We start from the raw sequence: 15,554 nt of genomic DNA, 5'->3' as shown, positions 1-15,554 counted from the left end.
CAAAACCCTTGTTGGCAAGCACAGCGGTCAGACGTCTTCTGTAGTTGATGATGAGGTTTGCACACATGTCAGGAGGAATTTTGGTCCACTCCTCTTTGCAGATCATCTCTAAATCATTAAGAGTTCTGGGCTGTCGCTTGGCAACTCGCAGCTTCAGCTCCCTCCATAAGTTTTCAATGGGATTAAGGTCTGGTGACTGGCTAGGCCACTCCATGACCCTAATGTGCTTCTTCCTGAGCCACTCCTTTGTTGCCTTGGCTGTATGTTTTGGGTCATTGTCGTGCTGGAAGACCCAGCCACGACCCATTTTTAAGGCCCTGGCGGAGGGAAGGAGGTTGTCACTCAGAATTGTACGGTACATGGCCCCATCCATTCTCCCATTGATGCGGTGAAGTAGTCCTGTGCCCTTAGCAGAGAAACACCCCCAAAACATAACATTTCCACCTCCATGCTTGACAGTGGGGACGGTGTTCTTTGGGTCATAGGCAGCATTTCTCTTCCTCCAAACACGGCGAGTTGAGTTCATGCCAAAGAGCTCAATTTTTCTCTCATCTGACCACAGCACCTTCTCCCAATCACTCTCGGCATCATCCAGGTGTTCACTGGCAAACTTCAGACGGGCCGTCACATGTGCCTTCCGGAGCAGGGGGACCTTGCGGGCACTGCAGGATTGCAATCCGTTATGTCGTAATGTGTTACCAATGGTTTTCGTGGTGACAGTGGTCCCAGCTGCCTTGAGATCATTGACAAGTTCCCCCCTTGTAGTTGTAGGCTGATTTCTAACCTTCCTCATGATCAAGGATACCCCACGAGGTGAGATTTTGCGTGGAGCCCCAGATCTTTGTCGATTGACAGTCATTTTGTACTTCTTCCATTTTCTTACTATGGCACCAACAGTTGTCTCCTTCTCGCCCAGCGTCTTACTGATGGTTTTGTAGCCCATTCCAGCCTTGTGCAGGTGTATGATCTTGTCCCTGACATCCTTAGACAGCTCCTTGCTCTTGGCCATTTTGTAGAGGTTAGAGTCTGACTGATTCACTGAGTCTGTGGACAGGTGTCTTTCATACAGGTGACCATTGCCGACAGCTGTCTGTCATGCAGGTAACGAGTTGATTTGGAGCATCTACCTGGTCTGTAAGGGCCAGATCTCTTACTGGTTGGTGGGGGATCAAATACTTATTTCCCTCTGCAGAATGCAAATAAATTCATATACTTTCCACAATGTGATTTTCCGGATTTAATTTGTGATGTGCTATCTCTCACTGTTACCAATAACCTACCCTTCAATTATGGGCTGCTCATGTCTTTGTCAGTGGGCAAACTTACAAAATCAGCAAGGGATCAAATACTTATTTCCCCCACTGTAAGTTGTGATTGACAGTGTCAAAAGCGGCGGATAGGTCGAGGAGAATGAGGATGGAGTAATGACCTTTGGATTTGGCGAGGAACAGGTCATTACAGACTTTGGATAGTGCCGTTTCTATCGAGTGAAGTGGGCGAAAGCCAGATTGAAGCGGATCGAGGATGTTATGAGAGGCGAGAAAATCAATGCAACGGCTGTGAACGGCGCGTTCAAGTATTTGGAGAGGAAGGGTAGGAGGGAGATGGGGCGGTAGTTGGAGGGACAGGTAGGGTCAAGTGAAGGTTTTTTGAGGAGAGGTGTGACAACAGCATGCTTGAAGGTGTCAGGGACAGTTGCGGTGGAGAGAGGTTGAGGATATGACAGATGGGGGGAGTGATAGTAGGAGAGATGGTGATAAGTAAGTTGGTGGTAAGTTGGTTAGGTCCTAATGGTACCAATGATTCTGTCTTTCTGCTCCTGCACAACAAATAGGTTACTCATACCCTTTAAGAAAGCTTCAAAGGCAAGACTCCTAAGCCTGAGACACAGTTCTTTCATGTTCAATACCTTGCTTTAACCTTTGGTTAGGTCCTAGCTCAGCTTTTAGTTCATAAGTTATCTGTGAAATCATGCAGCAATATTTACTACACAGATCTTCAATTAATTCTTTATACAGTGGTTAAAGGCTGGCTTTGTCTCAAACATAGTTTGAAGCAGGCTAGTCTAAATAGCACCTCCCCTCAGGATAGCCACAAGAAAGAAACCACTCAGGGACTATCCCTCACCATCACACTTAAACTAGCTCTATGGTTGGCGTAAGTGCTTCCGCCTAAGTTCTACATGCACATAAAGTCAAGACAATAAAGGTGAACCACATGTTTGAGTAGTTTGGATACAAAATGGAGGAGATACAAGAGAGACCTGTGGCTTAGGTTTTGTTAGGAAAATGTATTAGTTTGCTTAAGATAAGACTTTGTAATGAATCTGCTGCTAAGTAAATATATCTGCCACTTGCTTTTGTTTGCTGTTTTTGCTATGCCACAGTAAATCATTATCCCCCAGGAATTTATATATTGCACTGAGATTTCCGTGCTGAAATCAAAGTGTATTCCATAACAATGTGCATAAGCTAATTGGTTAACAAGCTAATCAGCACTGACAATTGGATGTTAACAACCAATTAACAGCACTAATTGGCATTAATTAGAATTTGTACGCAAAATTGTCTAAGCATATTCTGTAATGTGGTGTGCATAAATTCTAAGTACTGTAGTTGAAAAGTAGGTGTGGCCATGGGTGTGGAATGGGCAGGTTATGGGAGTTTCTAAATTCTATGTGTGTTGTTATAGAACACACTCGGTCTGTGCCTAATTTAGGCCAGGGGCATAGCCAGACCTCATGGTGGGAGGGGACCAGAGCCTGAGGTGGCAGGGCACATATTGGTCTGCCACCCCTCTACCCCCCTTGCCGCCCCCCAACCCCTGACAGCTGAAGCATTGTCCAGCACCACCTTACGGCGCTGCTGCGTTGCCTGCCCTGCTCTGTCTTCCCCTCACGTCCTGCATGCTCCTTTTAGTGAAACTGAGCATGCTCAGCAGGGGCGTGTCTGAGGTTCGGCGGTAGGGGGGCAGGGGCTAGAGTGAGGGGGCACATTATAGCCCCCCCCGGCCGCCGCCCCCTACCGCCGTCAACCCTCCCCTACCGCCGTCAACCCTCCCCCGCCTACCGCTGTCACCTACCCCCGCCGTGGTCCGCTTCCTCCGGTCCGGTGCCTTTAATATTACTTCAGCTGGTGGGGGACCCCCAACCCCCACCAGCCCAGCCGAGGTCTTGTTTTAAGAAGTTTTTCCATCCTTGTGCTATTGAAAACTGCCTGCCTGCATCCCTTCCAGTTTCGGACTGAGTCTGACGTCGCAGCATGTTGTAAGTGCAGGACGTCAACGTGCTGCGATGTCAGACTCAGTCCGAAACTGGAAGGGATGCAGGCAGGCAGTTTTCAATAGCACGAGGATGGAAAAACTTCTTAAAACAAGACCTCGGCTGGGCTTTTAAAGGCACCGGACCGGAGGAAGCGGACTTCGGCGGGGGTAGGTGACGGCATTAGGCGGGGGAAGGTTGATGGCGGTAGGGGGGTCCAGGATGTAATCTGCAGGGGCCCAGGCCCCTGTGGCCCCACGCAGATACGCCCCTGATGCTCAGTTTCACTAAAAGGAGCATGCCGGACGTGAGGGGAAGACGGAGCAGCGTAGACAACACAGTGGCGACGGAGACCAGTGGTGGACAACACTTCAGCAAAACCAGGGGCCCAGAGAAAATTTAGGGGGGCCCAGGCCCCCGTGGTCCCACGTAGCTACACCACTGATTTAGGCATTGGCATTTACACCAAGTTTTACTTGGTGTAACTGCCTGTTACTAAATTTAATCACACGGAGCAGCGCTCAGCGTATTCTATATACCACATGGAAATTTAGGCTTACTTTAAAAAATGAACTTAGGCAAATTTCATTTCAGCGCTGATTTTTTAGGTGTGATATATAGAATCTGGTCTTATTTTTTAATTTTATTTTTGTTACATTTGTTCCCTGCGCTTTCTCACTCATGGCAGGCTCAATGCGGCTTACATGGGGCAATGGAGGGTTAAGTGACTTGCCCAGAGTCACAAGGAGCTGTCTGTGCCTGAAGTGGGAATCGCACTCAGTTCCTCAGGACCAAAGTCCACCACCCTAACCACTAGGCCACTCCTCCACTATGTGCATAGAACTCTTCCCTCTCAGCCTTGTTATTGAACCTGAGATTAAGTTAGGTGAAAATAATTCCCTAGGCAAGTCACGCTGCCTTACAACCTGCTGTAGTGTTTCTGCTTGTAATGGCAGCTCATCATATCCTCGGTGTCTTTCACTAGGTCGTATTTCCCTCACCCCCTTCTACTAAGTGTAACAGAATTCTACAGTCAGCCTTACACTCATGTTTCATTGTGAAAGGAAAAGTATCCTCTTAAGGTGATCAATTGTCCAAGAATGTCATCTCTCCAAATAACACAGGATATCTGAACAAGTTACTGTTTCAGGCACCTGTAAAAGAACCAGTCTGATCAGCTCCGCTACCCATCACCTCCATCACTGAACTTGATTTAATTTACAATTACAATTATTAATTGCATATACATCATGCTCAAAGGAATGTTTTATCAACTTATTGCTCTAATACATTAACACCAATGTTTACTAAGTGGTACTATGGGCACATTAGTGTTTTTAACGCTCGTTAATGGTTTACATGTGCTAAATGCCAAGATGCCCATAGAAATGAATAAGCGCATTAGTGTTTAATGTGTCTTAAATTTACAGGTGCATTAAAAATGCTATCGCACCATATTAAACATATTTTCTAATATATTTCCATCACTCATGATGTATTGTATGCCACATTGAGCCTGCAAAGAGGTGGGAAAATGTGGGATACAAATGCAATAAATACATACCCCTAAGACATGAGGGGAATAATTTTATAAGAGGACAGCTACATGAGAAGTCCAAAAATGTGTTGTTGGTTTTTTAAATAAAGGCAATATCAATGCCAATATATCTTTGTAAAATAGGTTCTCAGTACCAGTCCCAATGGCATACAAAAGCACACGTGCAAATGTGCACCTATTATGTAAATGTGTTAAGGTGTATGCACACAGTGATTAGAAAAAAAAGGGAATCCCAAGGTTTTGGCATCTAACTTTGGGACCCTTCTACCAAAGGGTATTAATTCCTAAGATGCGCTTAGCTTGTAAAAAAAGTATTACCACAAAGCGAGTTAACACATTTTGCAGTAATTTGACAGTTTGCATGCCTAGTAGCACATTATTTAAAATATTTTTGGAAGGGGCATAGCATGGGCAGGTAATAGGCATGCAATTTTTATCTAGCTAGTTCATGCTAATTAGATAATGCACCCTTAATGCACGATTCTATATAGGGTGTGGCAAGTAGCGCACGTTAAACTGTGCACACGGCTAATTTACACATGCTATGCAATTGAGTAACGAGCCAATTATGACAATTGGTCGAAAACAACCAATTATCATCACTAATTGACAATAATTGGAATTTATGTGTGCTTCTTTTCAGGCGTATTCTACAAAGAGGTGCGTGAAAATTCCAATGTGCATAGCTGAAAAGGGGGCACAGCCATGGGAGGAGTGTAGGTGTGTCACAAGTTATGTGCATTGTTGTAGAATTTGGGGGAATGCGCAAGAGCCGCTTGTTAAATTTTGACAGCTCTTGCGAGCCGGTTGTTGGGGGCGAGCCGGCTCCATTACGGGAGGTAAGCATGGCAGGAGGGCGCCAACACAGGCCATGCTTACCTCCCCTGCTGCTCCGAAACATGTACAACGATGTCCTTTGCCCCCACCCTCCCCTCCCGCTCCCATCCGTCTTTTTAATTACCTCTGTCGAAGCGTGCACTATTTAAAGCCCTGCTGCATGCTGCCCATCTCCAGGCTTCCCCTGCTTGCTTCGGTTGATGTTCGTGCCCTTAGTCCCACCTTCTGACATCATTCTGACGTCATTTCCTTTTTCCGCGAAGGCGGGACTAAGGGCACAAACATTATCCGAAGCAAGCAGGGGAAGCCTGGAGATGGGCAGCACGCAGCAGGGCTTTAAATAGCGCGCGCTTCGACGGAGATAATTAAAAAAGATGGATGGGAGGGGAGGGTGGGGGCAAAGGACATCGTTGGACATGTTTGGGAGCGGGAGGGAAGGGCAGGGGAGGGAGGAGAATCGCTGGGTATGGATAGGTAGAGGGGGCAGAGAAGAGAATTGCATGGATGGGTAGAGGGGGGCAGGGGAGAGACTTGCTGGGCATGGATGGGTAGAGGGGGCAGGGGCGAGACTTGCTGGGCATGGATGGGTAGAGGGGGGCAGGGGAGAGACTTGCTCGGCATGGATGGGTAGAGGGGGGCAGGGAAGAGAAGAGAATTGCTGGGTATGGATGGATAAAGAGGGGCAGGGGAGAGATGAGAGTTTCAGGACATGGATTGAGGGGAGGGAAGGGAGAGAGAAGAAATGCTGGACATGGAGGGAAGATAGAGGAAGGAGATTAGATGAGATGAGAGAAAAGGAAGTGAGGAGAGAAACTGCACATGGATGGAGAAAATAGGCAGAAGCTGGATCCACTGTACAGTCAAGTCTGCGGAGGACCAGAAATGAAGAAGAAAGGAGGAAAGAAAAGAAATAAATGGAAAGGAAGCCCTGGAAACGGAGTCAAGGGAACAGATAGAGAGCAGCAGAATCAGATACTGGGCCAGCATGATCAGAGAAACAAAGTCACCAGACAACAAATGTAGAAAAAAATAATTTTATTTTCATTATAGTGTTTGGAATATGTCCACTTTGAGAATCAGGTGCTGAACATTAAAAGTTTATATTTATTTACTTATTTATGGCATTTTATCCCATATTAAACATGAATTAGATTGGAACCTGGGATCATTAAAATTTTTTTTTTTTTCCTGGAGAGAGTAATGCATTGCTCCCCCCCCCCCCGGCTATAGCCGGCTCTGCAATTTTGGGGGGGGGGTGCAGAGGTGGGTGGGGGGCGCCAAGGTGGACAGGGGGGGCGCCAAGGTAGATGGGGGGGCGCCAAGGTGGACGGGGAGCGCCGAGGTGGATGAGGGGCGCTGAAGTGGACCGGGGAGAGAGCCTGTTGTTAAAACTTTACCAGCACACCACTGGCTACCACATAAAGTTATCTTAAACTAAAAATAAAATTATTTTTTTCTACCTTTGTTGTCTAGCCACATACTTTTTTTCAATTCAATATGCATTTGAATAGACTCAGGCATTTTTTAAACAGAGCCAAATGATTCAGCAAAGAACATTACAGTTCACATGCTAGTGCCTCCCACACTTCCTCCAGAGTTATTTTCTCTGTTTTTTTCCTTCAACTGGGGAAAACTCTTACCACCTGTTACCGGTACTGCGAGCTACCCAAAAGCCACCGATGAGTGGATAGGAATGCCATCTCCCTCTGTGGCACTCGCCCGGAACTGCCTGTTCTGGCGCTTTTCTACTATCCAAGATCCAGCTGATAGCGAGCAGGTTGTTGTGGGACAAATGGCAGAACACCTTTGGCATCTAATTCCCCCTTTACCGCTGATTCAGAAAGAGTTCTTCCAGGTTAAGGGGGAGTATCGCTGTTCTTGGGACTTAGCGTGGTGTCAAACACTCTTGAAGCCATCACTCCTCCAGCATGCTCCGACTTCCAATATGTCAATGTCATCTGCAGGAGCATGAAGGCCTTCAGGGTCTGCTGGGTTAAACCTGGAGAAGCTGCCAATTTGGTTTGGTTTGAAGCTGACCATTCAACCAGGTAAATTCAACTCTTCCCCTTGCACTTCACTATGCTGTCACCAAGCTGCAAGAGCTTCCTGCCTCATGTCCTTTCAGGTTCCCATCTTGCCCCTTATTTCAAATTTTTATTAATACTATTTCATTTATTTAATATTCTAGTCCCAAGGAAGGCCTAAGGCAGAAACCTAAGCACAAAATACAAGTTAAAAAATTGCCAAATCCAATAAACACTGGTTTAAAAGAAACTCCCCAAACCCCCAAATAATTGAGAACCCACTAATAATGAATATGCCCATATCTGTAGGCCCAACAGAGAAACAGTAAAATGTCCTTAATTTGTGGGAAAGACTTGAGTAAGGGCAAGCTAAGGCCATATTTTGCCACAGCTTAGTAAAAGAGCCCCTTAATACCACTACTACTACTACTTATCATTTCTATAGCACTACTAGATGTACCCAGCACTATACACTGAACATGAAAGAGACAGTCCCTGCACGACAGAGCTTACAATCTAATCAAGACAGACAAACAGAACAAGTAGGGATAAAGACAAAGAGTAGCAAGATTCCAGAATCCCAAAGAGTAGCAAGATTCTGGAATCCCAAAGAGAGGCATAATCGAAAGGGACGCCCAAGTTTTGTTGAGGATGGAGGGGCGGGGAAACCTGTATTATCAAAAAAGATGGACGTCCATCTTTCGTTTTGATAATACGGTTGTCCTTAGAAATGGTTGTTCCTAGACTTGGTCGCTTCTGATTTTTGGTGGTAATGGAAACCAAACACGCCCATCTCAGAAATGACCAAATGCAAGCCATGGTTATGGGAGGAGCCAGCATTTCTAGTGCACTGGTCCCCCTGACATGCCAGGACACCAAGCAGGCACCCTAGGGGGCACTGCAGTGGACTTCATAAATTGCTCCCAGGAACATAGCTCCCTTACCTTGTTTGCTGAGCCCCCCCAAAACCCACTACCCACAACTGTACATCACTACCATAGCCCTTACAGGTGAAGGGGTGCACCTAGATGTGGGTACAGTGGGTTTGTGGTGGGTTTTGGAGGGCTCGCTGTTTCCTCCACAAACATAACAGGTAGGGGGGATGAGCCTGGGTCCACCTGCCTGAAGTGCACTGCACCCACTTTAACTGCTCCAGGGACCTGCATACTGCTGTCACGGACCTGAGTATGACATCTGAGTCTGGCATAGAGGCTGGCAAAAAATATTTTTAAAGATGTTTTTTGAGGGTGGGAGGGGGTTAGTGATCCCTGGGGGAGTAAGGGGAGGTCATCCCCCGATTCTTTCCCGTGGTCATCTAGTCAGTTCGGGTACCTTTTTGTGGCTTGGTTGTAAGAAAAACAGGACCAGGTAAAGTCGTCCAAGTGCTCGTCAGGGACGCCCTTTTTTTCCATTATGGGTCGAGGACATCCGTTAGGCACGTCCAAGTCCCGCCTTCGCTATGCCTCCGATATGCCCCCTTGAACTTTGGCTTTCCATGCGATAGAAAGCAGTTGGGGACACCCAAAATCGGCTTTTGATTATACCGATTTGGAAGACCCTGTGAGGACGCCCATCTTCCGATTTGTGTCAAAAGATGGGCGTCCTTCTCTTTAGAAAATGAGCCTGAAAGTCTACTACTACTACTTATCACTTCTATAGCACTACTAGACATAACCAGCACTATACACTGAACATGTAAGAGGCAGTCCCTGCTGGACAGAGTTTCCAATCTACTCAAGACAGACAAACAGGACAAATAAGGGATAAGGGAACTACTTAAGGTGGGAATGATAAAACAAACATGGGTACTGAACAAGTGATTAGGGGTTAGGAGTTAAAAGCAGCCTCAAAATGGTGGGCTTTTAGCCAGAGATGGAGCTTGATGTATTGACTCAGGAAGTCTATTCCAGGTGTATGGTGCAGCAAGATAAGTTGGCAGTGGAGGAGAATGGTACAGATAAGAGAGAATTACCCAATGAACGGAGTTCCCGGGGAGGAGTGTAGGGAGAGATAAGAGTGGAGAGGTACTAAAGTGCTGCAGAGTGAATGCATTTAGTATCTTAGTCGGTGTTCAGCAGAAGCTGATAACCTTCTAGATTCTAGTACGTATTTGTGAGTGGTAAAATGTAATGGGTAAAAGGGTCATGGATTTGATATACCGCTTTTCTGTGTTACAACCAAAACAGTTTTCATTTTTATTATATGCAGGTATTTTCTCTGTGGGCTCACAAAATGCAACAGTAAAAATGTTAAAAGCCAGGCATACCTTAGTAGTTGTCATTAAAAATGTAAACATAGAGCTGTTAAGAGAAAAGCAGTATGCAAATGGGAACAGATAGCAGGTGCTATGGCAATCCAGCACAGAGCAGAGCTATGAAAGAAGAACATGGAAATAAATCCTATAGTCACACAGCAAGAGAATGACCATAAACGCAATAAAAAAGTCCAAACTTTTATTAAGAAATTCATCAAGTGCAATCACCATTTCTGAAGTAGGGAGGGGGTGTTAAAATGGTACAGTGCCAAAATACTAAGGCGTTAATAGGATTATTTTAGGAAATGCATCTGGTTGATGGACTGACAAATAGAAAACATTGCCCTCTGGCCAGGAGTTGCAAGATGACTTCAGCAGAAACAAAGATCAGTAAACAGTAAGCTGTTGGTAATACTTTTTATTGGGTTAACCTAATGCATTTGTGACCAGCTTGTCAAGAGTTTTATTCTTTCATTGCAGAAGTGCAAACTCGCCAAATTTCCAGGAAGCACTTGGGGGTCAACAGAGAAAATAACCTGAAATTGATCAGTAGAGCTGGTGAATTGCAGTGAAGGGGAGAGAAAAATTGCTCACACCAGGTTGTGTTCAATATATTCACGTGTGGATCCCAGTGTATAAAATCTGTACAAAATCACAGAAGGCGACCACCATAGTTTAAGTATAACTAGAGATAAAATATTCATCTGGGCTGCATGAAGCCCAGGATGAAAAGGTGCCCACCTCTGGCTTAACTACTAAGGTCAGAGATGGTACAGACACTGTGGATTAAGACAGCATCCATTTTGCAGAAATAGGTCATGATGCACCATAGAAGTTAAAGAAAAGAATTTGGGAAATCAACTAATGTTAAGTGAACCCCTGATATTCAGGTCACATTAGACAGTGGTTTTAGAGACACCGATTGCCACAGGCTGAATCTAACCCAGATATTCAATGCTGGAGCTATATCTGGGTTCAGGCATTGATTATCTGGGTCAACCACTGACCCGGAAGTTATGCAGTGCTGGCACCCATATAGCTAAGTGGGGAAAGATAGACCTGCCTTTTGCATAGTTTATGTTTAAAGTGATACCAATGTCTGATTAATACAGTAATAAAATGGTTGATCTTGTAATGTATAAGTATTAATATAAGAGTATATAAAACCAATTTGCTTGATATAATACAAAAAAAGAGAAAAAAACATATATGGGGCAATTCTATAAGCTCACACCTAGATGTGCACCACTTATATATGTCAAAGGCACTTTAAATTGGCATTTTTGCATATAAGCTCACTATTATATAAAGTACCAACTAAGTGCTATAGGGTTAGATTCAATATATGGCGCCTGAATAAAAAAATACGCCTAGGTGTATTCTCTAAAGCATGCCTAAATTTAATTGAATAGGCTTAAATTTCCATGCGGTTTATAGAATACACCAATTGGCTCTCCATACGGCCAAATTTATTCACGTCTGTTTAGGCCATGTTTTACTTGGCATAAATCCCAATGCCTAAATTAGGTGCAGAGGAGGAGGAGATTCTATATATGGTGCCTAAAAAATCAGCACTGAAATCAGTGCCAACTAAGCATATTCTATAATCGGCACCTAGCCAATTACAGAATATGCTTCAGTGCTGATATGTGCGCACATCCATTTATGCCAGTGAAAACCCAGTGTAAATCTCAGCGGGTGGGTTTAGGTGCACTGGGTTATATTCTATAACTAGGTGCCTACATTTTGGAGCGCCCATGAAATGCCCATTTCCCCACCCATAACCAAGCCCCTTTTTGCCTCTGCGTGTTAGAAGTTTGGTGCACATCATTACAGAATATGCTTAGTGAGTTGTGCACCTAAATTCTAATCAGTTCCAATTAGTGCTCATTATTGCTTGCTAAGTTCTGTTAACAGCACTCATTGGCTTGCTAAGCCAATTAAGTTACGTTCAATGTTATAGAATTCATGCTGATTTTGGTGCCTAAATCTAAGCACACTACATAGAATCCAGGGGAGAGCAGATGTATTCTTATAACAACATGCATAGATTTTAGAAAGGCCCATGTCCCACCCGTTTTTCAATTATACGACTTAGAATTTAGGTACACCATGGTACAGAATACACTTAGCAAGTTGTGCATGTAAATCTAAATTAAAGCCAATTAGTGCTGATAATTGCTTGTTAACATCCAATTAACTGTGCTGATTAGCTTGTTAACTAAGTTATGCACAGTGGTGTGTTGGTAAATTTTTAACAACAGGCTCTCTTCCCGGTCAAACTTGGCGCCCCCCGTCCACCACTGCGCCCCCCCCATCCACCTCTGTGCCCCCCTGTCCACCTTTGCGCCCCCCCCCCCAAAATTGCAGAGCTGGCTATAGCGGGGGGGGGGGGGGGGCAATGCATTACTCTCTCCAGGAAAAAAATTAAATGATCCCAGGTTCCAATCTAATTCATGTTTAATATGGGATAAAATGTCATAAATAAGTAAATAAATATAAACTTTTAACGTTCAGCACCTGATTCTCAAAGTGGACATATTCCAAACACTATAATGAAAATAAAATTATTTTTTTCTACCTTTGTTGTCTGGTGACTTTGTTTCTCTGATCATGCTGGCCCAGTATCTGATTCGCCTGCTCTCTATCTGTTCCCTTGACTCCGTTTCCAGGGCTTCCTTTCCATTTATTTCTTTTCTTTCCTCCTTTCTTCTTCATTTCTGGTCCTCCGCAGACTTGACTGTACAGTGGATCCAGCTTCTGTCTATTTTCTCCATCCATGTGCAGTTTCTTTCCTCACTTCCTTTTCCCTCATCTAATGTTGCTGCATTAGGGGATCTTCAGGTAGGGTTTGAGGTGTCCTGACCAGAAGAGCTTATCTACTGGTAATAAAAATATATTGATGTTTAATGATGATTGCACTTGGTAATAGAGATTTCTGGCCCAGGTCAATAAGAACCTGAGTATCCCTGCTAGCCATGAATCTTTTTGAGGATATGGTATGTGCTTATAGCCTCGCATGAAATGATAGGCATATCACTCTCTGAAGTTCACAACATTATGAAATTTTACTAAAGCCAGACTTACTTGAGAATGCTGAGCTAGGTTCCCGCACTCTTTCTTTTGTCACAATAATGGTGCCGTGGCTCCAGAGACACTTATTAATACTACATTATAGGGCATCTGCTCCGGACAACTCAAAATGTTTCATTTATCTGAAAAAATGTACATTTTAAAAAATATGTGTTTTAATTAAAATATTTTGTAATTCAAACCTCTTGGATGCTCCGAATTTAAATTAAAGATCCATTGCTGTTCCTGTCTCGAAACACTCAGGGCTTCATTTACAAAGCTGCACTACCAGTTCCTGCATGCAAATGAGAGGAATCGCATAGGAATTGAATGGGCCTATTCTCATTTGCTACACTGGGAATCGGTAGTGCGGCTTTGTAAAATAGGCCCTTAGTTCCCTTATTTTCCAACTCCTGTTACTCTGTCTTATCTTTCTGTATGTTCCATCTTTGTTTACACTCTATATTGTGTATTAAAATATTTTATTGTGTATTGTGTTGACGTGTTAACATTGTAGCATACTATGCTATATACCTTGTATTGTTATTTGAATATTTTTACTACTGTACTTGTCTATTGCCTATGTTTGACTTATTCTTGTTGTACACTGCCTTCAGTGAATTTCTTCAAAAATGTGGTAAGTAAATCCTAACAATAAATAAATAAAACAAAACTGTGAACCATCATTCCCCCACCTGCTGCTCTAACTACTAGGGTACCCTTCCATTGCACAGAGCCCTTTATGTTATAAGAAACAATGGGCTTCTTTCACAAGCCATGCTACCAGTTCTCTTTGTGGTAAATGAGAGGAAGCCCATTCAATTCCTATGGGCTTCCTCTCATTTGCCACACAGGAATCATTAGCATGGCTTTGTAAAAGAAGCCCTATATTTGCACCAAAGAAGCAGAAAATTATTAATTTACTACTACTACTACTTAACATTTCTAGAGCGCTTCAGAAATTTGTTCCAAAACCTTGTTGTTCTAGAAGATTCCAGAGAGTATTCTATATCCTTCTTTCAAACAGAGGCCCTCAGTCTCAGATCACATTATTTTTGTGGCACCTTCTATTTGAGGCCTCTGCTTGCCTTCTGCATTATCTTTGATGGGCAGGGGTCAAGGGAGCAGGTAGTTGGTTGAAGGCTTCTTAGGATTTTGTCAAGGCCTGTAAATCCTGTGAGATATTTTTGATTTTGTTGGTAAAGTATACAGAAAATCATTGCAGTTCAGTGTTGACTGGGCTGCCTGGTTCTGTGGTGGGGGGTTACAATAGGTTGTTTACTATGCTGAACAGCTACTTGGTTGAATTGGCAGCCTGTTCAATGCATTAGGAGAAATACTGTTTTTTTTGGCTGCTGTTAAGGCTTGGTGGGACTTTGTCATGTGTTTCCTACAGTTTAGCCTGTCCTCATCCAGGCAAGATTTATGCTATCTCCTTTCCAGTTTCCATCCTTTGTGCTTAAGGATTCGAAGTTCTGGAGAAAACCATGGTGAGCATTTGTGAGTGGGGTGAGCTAAGACTTTTTTTTATTTTTTTGCATATTAGAAATTTTAATATTCAAACAAAAAGATCACTTGTACAGAAAGCTGTCAAGATACATATCTAATATAAGAAAAAAAAGAGAAAAATAAGAAGAAATATCTTAATTTTGTAACAGCTAAAGTCCACAATAATTGGAATCCAAGAACATGGGGAAAAGGAGGATAAATAGAGAGAATAATATTTTAGATCTAAATTACGCTCCTGTAACATTAATCATAACTTAGAGCAGTCACTCAGATACAGCTTGACCCCCTAATAGGGCAGATATCATGGCTCCTACCTTCCTTGTTGTCAAAAAGGTAGTCAAACGAGCTGGATCAGAAAAGACATATTTTACAGATTGAAACCTGACAATATATGTACATGGAAACTTTAGAAAAAACACGGCCTATAGCTGGAAAACACCTGGAAGAACCAACAGGAACTGCTACCTTTTCTCTGAGTTTCTCGAGCCACATCTGGAAATACCAAAATTTTAAAACTTAGAAATAATTTCTGCCAATGCTTAAAGAACAACTTCAATAGCTATTCCCTATCAGAGAATAGAGCTAACATGACTTTTAATGTTGCTGAAGAAATTTGTTCTGAGTCAGAAGTCTCCAACAAGGCTGAGACATCCAAGCCATCTTTCAACATTTTAAACTGTTTTGGTTCTTTGCCAGTTACCCAGGTTTCTTCTGAGAAAGATAATAAACCTTCACAAATGGTGGAAGATTAGACTATGGAACAATCAGAACTTCTGTTAAATCTTATAAAAAATTCCTTAGCTGATACCATAAAAAGACGAGGAAAATTAATGAGATGTAAATTACATCTCAGTATAATTTTCAAAGTTCTCCATCTTCAATCTCAAAGAAGAAACATCTTTAATTATAGAACTTTGAACAGTCTTACTTGCAGAAAAAGGTTGCTCTACATGATCTAAATGAGGCTTGAGATGAGTCAGTTCTTGCAGAGAATTATTCATAGTGTTTTCTAGAAGCTTCATTTTTTGAGATAAATGATTA

Source organism: Microcaecilia unicolor, chromosome 4, assembly GCF_901765095.1.
Source record: "Microcaecilia unicolor chromosome 4, aMicUni1.1, whole genome shotgun sequence".
NCBI classification, from domain to species: domain Eukaryota; kingdom Metazoa; phylum Chordata; class Amphibia; order Gymnophiona; family Siphonopidae; genus Microcaecilia; species Microcaecilia unicolor.
This window is presented reverse-complemented; position numbering follows the sequence as displayed.